The sequence below is a fragment of the Arachis stenosperma genome, chromosome 3, assembly GCF_014773155.1.
Source record: "Arachis stenosperma cultivar V10309 chromosome 3, arast.V10309.gnm1.PFL2, whole genome shotgun sequence".
NCBI classification, from domain to species: Eukaryota; Viridiplantae; Streptophyta; class Magnoliopsida; order Fabales; family Fabaceae; genus Arachis; species Arachis stenosperma.
The window spans coordinates 107,919,703-107,930,220 of record NC_080379.1 but is presented as its reverse complement, the minus strand read 5'-3'; the positions used below and the strand labels follow the sequence as shown (position 1 = coordinate 107,930,220).

The 10,518-nt window shown below is 40.7% G+C and overlaps 1 non-coding gene across 1 annotated transcript; it reads right to left on the bottom strand.

The window, feature by feature from the left end:
• Window positions 1–892: 892 nt before the first annotated feature.
• Window positions 893–999, bottom strand: LOC130971205 (small nucleolar RNA R71). Its single transcript, XR_009082437.1, has one exon. It is a non-coding gene; the product is annotated as a small nucleolar RNA R71 (small nucleolar RNA).
• Between the last annotated feature and the right edge of the window lie 9,519 nt (window positions 1,000–10,518).

The window sequence follows — 10,518 nt, the reverse complement described above, 5'->3', positions numbered from 1 at the left end:
TGCATCAAGTTTATGGCACCGTTGCCGGGGATTGATTTTGTATCAACAATGATTAAGTTGGAAGTTCACTAGATTGAGCATTTTTTCTTTTGTTTGTTTACTTTATTCAGTTGTTTACCTTCAATTTGTTTCGTTTCTTCCTCACCCCCTATACCCCCTCTATTTTCTTTCTTTCTTTATTATTATTTACAATTCTGCTCACTAACCCACTAACTATTTGATAATTTGCACCACTCACACTAACAATCACTCTAACAAGACTAACCTCTTCATTTCATCTCTTGCTGTGTGTTTTGTTAGTTGTATGATAGAGAGAAGAGGGGGAGCTTCAACTTCCTTTGATTCAGAACCTGAAAGAACCCTCCGGTGACTAAGGAGGGAAGCAAGAGGGAAAGGAGTTGTTGGTGCTGAGAAAGAGGAAGAGTATTTTGAAACCAACATGGAGCAGAACTTGGAAAACAATCTTGAAGGAGAAGCTCACAACCATGCTAGAGAAGGCCCTGCAAACCATGCTGGGTAAGAAAGGAGAGTTCTAGGGTCCTACATCAATCTAAATCCAGGAAACTGTAGAAATAGCATCCAAAAGCCCACCACACATGCCAACAACTTTGAATTAAAACCCCAGCTAATCACCCTTGTTCAGAACAATTGTTCATTTAGAGGAAGTGCTCAAGAAGACCCCAATCAACATCTAACCACCTTCTTGGGAATTTGTGACACTGCGAAGTCTAATGGAGTCCACCCGGTTGTCTATAGGCTACTTTTGTTCCCTTTTTCACTCAGGGACAAAGCATCTAAGTGGCTTGAATCCTTCCCAAAGGAGATCTTGACAAATTGGAAAGATGTGGTGAACAAGTTTTTGGCAAGATTCTACCCTCCTCAAAGAATTAACAGGCTGAGAGCTGAGGTGCAAACCTTCAGGCAATAAGATGGTGAGACTCTCTATGAGGCATGGGAGAGGTTCAAGGACTTAACAAGAAGATGCCCACCAGATATGTTCAATGAATGGGTTTACCTTCACATTTTCTATGAAGGTCTTTCTTATGAGTCAAAGAAGGCTGTAGACCATTCATCAGGGGGCTCTCTAAACAAGAAGAAAACCATTGAAGAAGCCATAGATGTCATTGAAACAGTAGCTGAGAATGACTACCTCTATGCCTCTGAAAGAAGCAATACTCGAGGAGTAATGGAGCTGAACCACATGGATGCATTGCTAGCTCAAAATAAGATGATCACCAAGCAGCTAGTAGATCTTACCAAGAAGGTGGAGACAAATCAAGTTGCAGCAGTCATCACTTCATCACCAGCTCATGAAGGAGTGAATATAGGAGAAGAAGGTGACTGGGAATAAGCCAACTATGTTGGAAACTCACCTAGACAAATCCATGATCCATACTCCAAAACTTATAACTCTGGATGGAGAAATCACCCCAACTTTGGGTGGGGAAATCAACAAGATCAAGGCTAAGACCAGAGACGCCATAACCACAACCCCAACAACAATGCAACTCACCAACATCCCTCATAGAGGTCCTATCAACAACCACCTAATCCCAACCCACCATCACTAACTGAGGATATACTTTCAAAGATTCTGAATTTACTTGAAGACATATGTAGAGAAATCCAAGACAATAAGGTGTTTAAGGAGGAAGTGCGAGCCAATATCAAAAACCAAGGGGAAAACATGAAGAGACTGGAGTCTCAAGTAGGGTATCTAGCTCAACAAATTCCCAGACCGACTGATGGTTTTCTAAGTGACACAGAGAAGAACCCAAGAGGAGAAACAAAGAAAGTAAGGTGGGAAGAATGTAAGATGATCATCACAAGTGATGAGAGGAGTATGGAGGAAGTAGAACTCCTCTAAGACAGTCCAAAGGAAAATCATGAAGAAAGAAACTCTACACCTCAACTCACACTCAAGGAAGAGCTGAAGGAGAGGGAGATACTGAACCCATATGCACCCTTCCCCCAAAGGCTTAAGGGTGCTGTAGCAGGGAGAATGTATTCAAGGTTCCTCGACATGTTTGCATCTCTTGATGTAAATATACCATTCATTAAGGCCCTCCAGCAAATGCCTTCCTATATCAAGTATATAAAGGAGCTAATAGCCAGAAAGAGTTCATTGAAGGGTGGACAAACAATAAAGATGAACAGGGATTGCAGTGCTCTCATTCAAACAGAGCCACCCACAAAGAAGAAGGACCCAGGGAGTTTTCACATTCCCTGTGCTATAGAAGAAATAATGATTGATAAGGGACTCTGTGACTTGGGAGCAAGTATCAACCTAATGCCTCTATCTCTCATGATAAAGCTTCAAGTCAATGAGCTAACACCCACAGATGTAATCATCAAATTAGCTGACAAAACTAAAAAATAGGCAATAGGAGTGGTTGAGAATGTGTTAGTGAAGGTTGGGAACTACTTCCTCCCCATAGACTTTGTCATCCTAGAAATGGATGAGAATCCTATTCACTCTATCATTCTAGGAAGGCCATTCTTAGCCACAGCCAGAGCACTTATAGATGTGGAGCGAGGAGAGCTAGTATTGAGAATACATGATGAGCTGCTCACCTTCAATGTTTTTAAAATCTCACAAGAAGCAGATCATGATAACAAAGAGCTGAAGGAAGAATCAAACAAGGGAGCTCAAGCACTACCCCTAAGAACTCCTGTGGCTAACAACCAATGTAATCAGAAGGAGCAACAGCCAAGTGTAGTCCAAAAGGAACCAGACCCACCAGAGTCATATGAGATAGGCAACAAAACCACTCTTAAAGAGGAAACCACAAGGAACAAATTGACATCAACGGACACATGAAAAAAAGTCCCAAGGGGATGGAAAAACAAGAAAATCCCTACAGAAGATTTCTCTCCAGGAGATGAAGTGGTCTCTACATACTTTCCATCTATACCACCTCACCTCCCCACTATTCCATCTCAGCTGCCTCCAGTGTACACCATCAACAAAATCTTGTCTTTAGAGCATGTGGAACTTGTTAACAAGGCCAATGGAAACAGATTCACTGCAAGGGGAGAAGATTTTAAGTACTACCAACCACCTTGACAAGGACCAAACGTCAAGCTAATGACGCTAAAGAAGCACTTCATGGGAGGCAACCCATGTTCTATACCCTCTCTCTTTAATCTCTAATAGTAGTAATATAGCAAATTTCATGGATTTTTAAATCAATTTTGACAACTGATGATCGGATAATTTATACGCTTTTTGGCTTTGTTTTTAGGTAGTTTTTAGTAGGATCTAGCTACTTTTAGGGATGTTTTCATTAGTTTTTATGATAAATTCACATTTCTGGACTTTACTATGAGTTTGTATGTTTTCATGTGATTTCAGATATTTTTTGGCTGAAATTGAGGGACCTGAGCAAAACTCTGATAAGAAGGCTGACAAAGAACTGTTGATGCTGTTGGATTCTGACCTCCCTGCACTCGAAATGGATTTTCTGGAGCTACAGAACTCCAAATGGCGCGTTCTTAATGGCGTTGAAAAGCAGACATCCAGAACTTTCCAGCAACATATAATAGTTCATACTGTATTCGAGATTAGATGACATAAACTGGCGCTCAACGCCAGTTTCATGCTGCATTCTGGAGTCAAACGCCAGAAACACGACACGAACCAGAGTTGAATGCCAAAAACACGTTACAACTTGGCGTTCAACTCCAAAAGAAGCCTCTACACATTTAAAGCTCAAGCTCAGCCCAAACACACACTAAGTGGTCCCCGGAAGTGGATTTATGCATCAATTACTTATCTCTGTAACCCTAGTGGCTAGTTTTAGTATAAATAGAACATTTTACTATTGTATTAGGGGCCCTTCTCCCTATCTTTCGAATTCATATCACATTTTGGGGGCTGGCCATTCGGCCATGCCTAGACCATCACTTATGTATTTTCAACGGTGGAGTTTCTACACACCATAGATTAAGGGTGTGGAGCTCTACTGTACCTCGAGTTTTAATGCAACTACTATTATTCTCTATTCAATTCAGATTATTCCTATTCTAAGATATTCGTTAAACTTCAACATGATGAATGTGATGATCCGTGACACTCATCATCATTCTCACCTATGAACGCGTGATTGACAACCACTTCCGTTCTACCTTAGGCCGGGCGCATATCTCTTGGATTCTTTAATCAGAATCTTCGTGGTATAAGCTAGGATTGATGGCGGCATTCATAAGGATCCGGAAGGTCTAAACCTTGTCTATGGTATTCTGAGTAGGGTTCTAGGGTTGAATGACTGTGACGAGCTTCAAACTCGCGATTGTTGGGCGTGATGACAAGCGCAAAAGAATCAATGGATTCTATTCCGACATGATCGAGAACCGACAGATGATTAGCCGTGCCGTGACAGAGCATTTGGACCTTTTTCACTGAGAGGATGGGATGTAGCCATTAACAACGGTGATGACCTACATACATCTTGCCATGGAAAGGAGTAAGAAGGAATTGATGAAAGCAGTAGGAAAGCAGAGATTCAGAAGGAACACAGCATCTCCATACACTTATCTGAGATTCCCACCATTGAATTACATGAGTAACTCTATCTTTATTTTCTATTATTTATTATTGTTATTCGAAAATTCCATAACCATTTATTATCCGCCTGACTGAGATTTACAAGGTGACCATAGCTTGCTTCATACCAACAATCTCCGTGGGATCGACCCTTACTCACGTAAGGTATTACTTGGACGACCCAGTGCACTTGCTGGTTAGTTGTGCGGAGTTGTGACAAAGTGTAATTCATGTTTGAGAGCGCTACCAAGTCTTTGGCACCATTGTTGATGACCATAAAGTGTCCTTCTATGAAGCTTGGGAAAGATACAAGCAGATGACCAAAAAGTGTCCTTTTGACATGTTTTCAGAGTGGACCATGATAGATATATTCTATTATGGTCTATCTGAGTTTTCTAAGATGTCACTGGACTATTCTGCAGGTGGATCCATTCAACTAAGGAAAACTCCTGCAGAAGCTCAGGAACTTATTGAAATGGTTGCAAATAACCAATTTATGTACACTTCTGAGAGGAATTCCGTGAATAATGGGATGCCTCAGAGGAAGGGAGTTCTTGAAATTGATGCTCTGAATGCCATGTTGGCTCAAAACAAATTGTTGACTCAACAAGTCAACATGATTTCTCAAAGTCTGAATGAATGGCAAAATGCATCCAACAGTACTAAAGAGGCATCTTTTGAAGAAGAAGCTTATGATCCTGACAACCCTGTAATGGCAGAGGTAAATTACATGGGTGAACCTTATGAAAACACCTATAATTCATCATGGAGAAATCATCCAAATTTCTCATGGAATGATCAACAAAAGCCACAACAAGGCTTTAATAATGGTGGAAGAAATAGGTTTAGCAATAGCAAGCCTTTTCCATCATCTTCTCAGCAACAGACAGAGAATTCTGAGCAGAGCACCTCTAAATTAGCAAACATAGTCACTGATCTGTCTAAGGCCATTTTAAGTTTCATGAGTGAGACAAGGTCCTCCATCAAAAATTTGGAGGCACAAGTGGGCCAGCTGAGTAAGAAAGTCACTGAAACTCCTCCTAGTACTCTCCCAAGCAATACTGAAGAGAGTCCAAAGAGAGAGTGCAAGGCCATTGACATAATCAATATGGCCGAACCTAGAGAGGAAGGAGAGGACGTGAATCCCAATGAGGAAGACATCATAGGACGTCTCTCAAGCAAGAAAGAGTTCCCTATTGAGGACCTAAAGGAATCTGAGGCTCATATAGAGACCATAGAGATTCTATTAAGCCTCCTTCTGCCAGTCATGAGCTTTGAAGACTATTCTTCCTCTGAAGAGGATGAATATGTAATTGGAGAGCAAGTTGCTCAATATCTAGGAGCTATCATGAAGCTAAATGCCAAGTTGTTTGGTAATGAGACTTGGGAAGGTGAACCTCCCTTGCTCATTAGTGAACTAGATACATAGGTTCAGCAAACTTTACCTCAAAAGAGACAAGATCCTGGCAAATTCTTAATACCCTGTACCATAGGCACCATGACCTTTGAAAAGGCTCTGTGTGACCTAGGGTCAGGCATAAATCTTATGCCACTCTCTGTAATGGAGAAGCTGGGGATCATTGAGGTACAGCCTGCCATATTCTCATTACAAATGGCAGACAAGTCAGTAAGACAAGCTTATAGATTGGTAGAGGATGTGTTAGTAAAGGTTGAAGGCCTTTACATCCCTGCTGATTTCATAATCTTAGCCACTAGGAAGGAGGAGGATGAATGCATCATCCTTGGAAGACCCTTCCTAGCCATAGCATGAGCTGTGATTGATGTTGACAGAGGAGAACTAGTCCTTCAATTAAATGGGGACTACCTTGTGTTTAAAGCTCAAGGATCTTCTTCTGCAACCATAGAGAGGAAGCATGAAAAGCTTCTCTGAGTACAGAGTCAAACAAAGCCCCCACAATCAAGCTCTAAGTTTGGTGTTGGGAGGCCACAGCCAAAACTCTAAGCTTGGTGTTGAATCCCCACATTCAAACTCTAAGTTTGGTGTTGGGAGGTCCCAACAATGCTCTGATTACCTGTGAGGCTCCATAAGAGCCCACTGTCAAGCTATTGACATTAAAGAAGCGCTTATTGGGAGGCAACTCAATTTTTATTTATCTAATTCTATTTTTATTTTATTGTTCTTTTAGGTTTTATTAGGTTCATGATCATGGGAAGTCACAAAACAAATACTAAAACGCCAGTAAGGAGCATCTGGCTGGCGTTCAACGCCAGAACAGAGCATGGATCTAGCGTTGAACGCCATAAACATGCAGTAATCTGGCGTTTAAACGCCAGGATTGCACACTGAGGAAAGCTGGCGTTCAACGCCAGAAACATGCTGCAGATGGGCGTTGAACGCCCAGAACAAGCATAAAGCTGGCGTTTAACGCCAGAAACAATCATCAATCTGGCGTTAAACGCAACATCCTTGACACCTCAGGATCTGTGGATCCCATAGGATCCCCACCTACCTCAACTCACCTTCTCTCTTCTTCACCAATTACCTCAATCTCTCTTCCCCATCACTTCTTCACCACTCACATCCATCCATCTCTTCCCCACCCAATCCCACCCATATGGCCGAAACATACACATCTATCCCTCTCCTCCATATCTTCTTCTTCTTCTATTCTTTCTTCCTTTGCTCGAGGGCGAGCAACATTCTACGTTTGGTGTGGTAAAAGTATAGCTTTTTTGTTTTTCCATAACCATTGATGGCACCTAAGGCCAGAAAAACCTCAAGAAAGAGGAAAGGGAAGGCAATTGCTTCCACTTCTGAGTCATGGGAGATAGAGAGATCCATCTCAAGGGTCCATAGCTCAGTAATAGAGCATTTGACTGCACATCAAGAGAGCCCACTCATAGACCTCATCAAGAAATCCCTGAGATACCTCAGGGGATAAATTTTCCTCCACACAACTATTGGGAGCAACTAAGGATAGAAGCACCGAAATCACTAGGGATCATGCAACAGAAGCAAGGAAGAGACATAGAGGAGCTCTAAGAGTACTATTGGTTCTTCAAGAGGAAGACGCCACCCTCACTAAGGTGGACTCATTCCTTGTTCTTATTTCTCTGTTTTTTTATTTTTATGCTTCATGTTTATCTATATTTTGTATCTTTATTACATGATCATTAGTATTTAGTAACTATGTCTTATGGCTTTGAATAATTTCATTAATCCTTCACCTCTCTTAAATGAAAAATGTTTTTTAATACAAAAGAACAAGAAGTACATGAGTTTCGAATTCATCCTTGAATTTAGCTTAATTATATTGATGTAGTGACAATACTTTTTGTTTTCTGAATGAATGCTTGAACAGTGCATATTTTTTATCTTGTTGTTTATGAATGTTAAAATTGTTGGCTCTTGAAAGAATGATGAAAAAGAGAAATGTTATTGATGATCTGAAAAATCATAAAATTGATTCTTGAAGCAAGAAAAAGCAGTGAAAGAGCAAAGGCTTGCGAAAAAAAAAGTGGCAAAAAAAAAGCAAGCAGAAAAAGCCAATAGCCCTTAAAACCAAAAGGCAAGGGTAAAACGGATCCAAGGCTTTGAGCATCAATCGATAGGAGGGACCAAGGAAATAAAATCCAGGCCTAAGCGGCTAAATCAAGCTGTCCCTAACCATGTGCTTTTGGCATGCAGGTCCAAGTGAAAAGCTTGAGACTGAGTGGTTAAAGTCATGATCCAAAGCAAAAAGAGTGTGCTTAAGAGCTCTGGACACCTCTAACTAGGGACTTTAGCAAAGCTGAGTCACAATCTGAAAAGGTTCACCCAGTCATGTGTCTATGGCATTTATGTATCCGGTGGTAATACTGGAAAACAAAGTGCTTAGGGCCACGGCCAAGACTCATAAAAGTAGCTGTGTTCAAGAATCAACATACTTAACTAGGAGAATCAATAACACTATCTGAAATTCTAAGTTCCCATAGATGCCAATTATTCTAAACTTCAAAGGAAAAAGTGAGATGCCAAAACTATTCAGAAGCAAAAAGCTACAAGTCCCGCTCATCTAATTAGAACTAATATTCATTGATATTTTGGGATTCATAGTATATTCTTTTCTTTTTATCCTAATTGATTCTCAGTTGCTTGGGGACAAGCAACAATTTAAGTTTGGTGTTGTGATGAACGGATAATTTATACGCTTTTTGGCATTGTTTTTAGGTAGTTTTTAGTAGGATCTAGCTACTTTTAGGGATGTTTTCATTAGTTTTTATGCTAAATTCACATTTCTGGACTTTACTATGAGTTTTTGTGTTTTTCTGTGATTTCAAGTATTTTTTGGCTGAAATTGAGGGACCTGAGCAAAACTCTGATAAGAAGGCTGACAAAGGACTGCTGATGCTGTTGGATTCTGACCTCCCTGCACACGACATGAAAAGTAGACATCCAGAGCTTTCCAGCAATATATAACAGTCAATACTTTATTCAATATTAGACAACGCAAACTGGCGCTCAACACCAGTTCCATGCTGCATTCTGGAGTCAAACGCCAGAAATACGTCACGAACCAGAGTTGAACGCTAAAAACACGTTACAACTTGGCGTTCAACTCCAAAAGAAGCCTCTGCACGTGTAAAGCTCAAGCTCAGCCTAAACACACACCAAGTGGGCCCCAGAAGTGGATTTATGCATCAATTACTTATCTCTATAACCCTAGTTGCTAGTTTTAGTATAAATAGAACATTTTACTGTTGTATTAGGGGTCCTTCTCCCTATTTTTCGAATTCATATCACATTTTGGGGGCTTGCCATTTAGCCATGCCTGGACCATCACTTATGTATTTTCAACGGTGGAGTTTCTACACACCATAGATTAAGGGTGTGGAGCTCTGCGTACCTCGAGTTTTAATGCAACTACTACTATTCTCAATTCAATTTAGATTATTCCTGTTCTAAGATATTCGTTGCAATTCAACATGATGAATGTGATGATCCGTGACACTCATCATCATTCTCACCTATGAACGCGTGATTGACAACCACTTCCGTTCTACCTTAGGCCAGGCGCATATCTCTTGGATTCTTTAATCAGAATGTTCGTGGTATAAGCTAGGATTGATGGCGGCATTCATGAGGATCCGGAAGGTCTAAACCTTGTCAGTGGTATTCCGAGTAGGATTCTGGGATTGAATGACTGTGACGAGCTTCAAACTCGCAATTGTTGGGCGTGATGACAAGCGCAAAAGAATCAATGGATTCTATTCCGACATGATCGAGAACCGACAGATGATTAGCCGTGCCGTGACAGAGCATTTGGACCTTTTTCACTGAGAGGATGGGATGTAGCCATTAACAACGGTGATGACCTACATACATCTTGCCATGGAAAGGAGTAAGAAGGAATTGATGAAAGCAGTAGGAAAGCAGAGATTCAGAAGGAACACAGCATCTCCATACACTTATCTGAGATTCCCACCATTGAATTACATGAGTAACTCTATCTTTATTTTCTATTATTTATTATTGTTATTCGAAAATTCCATAACCATTTATTATCCGCCTGACTGAGATTTACAAGGTGACCATAGCTTGCTTCATACCAACAATCTCCGTGGGATCGACCCTTACTCACATAAGGTATTACTTGGACGACCCAGTGCACTTGCTGGTTAGTTGTGCGGAGTTGTGACAAAGTGTGATTCACGTTTGAGAGCGCTACCATGTCTTTGGCGCCATTGTTGATGATCACAATTTCGTGCACCAACAACCAATATAAGACCCCTTACATGCAGCATATAATACATGCTAAGTTTGGTGTTCAAGGCACACTAAGAGGGTTTGAACACACTTCATGATGAGAGATTATTTCCAAATCTTGTTGCACCATATGATCACACACAAGTTTGGTGTACCAATGTTGCATGCATGGACAATTTAGTGGTTGATTGATTTACATTCATAAAAAGCATTTAGTATTTTAAAAACAAAAGAAAAAGATTTTTTTTCTAGTAGCTAGTTCACA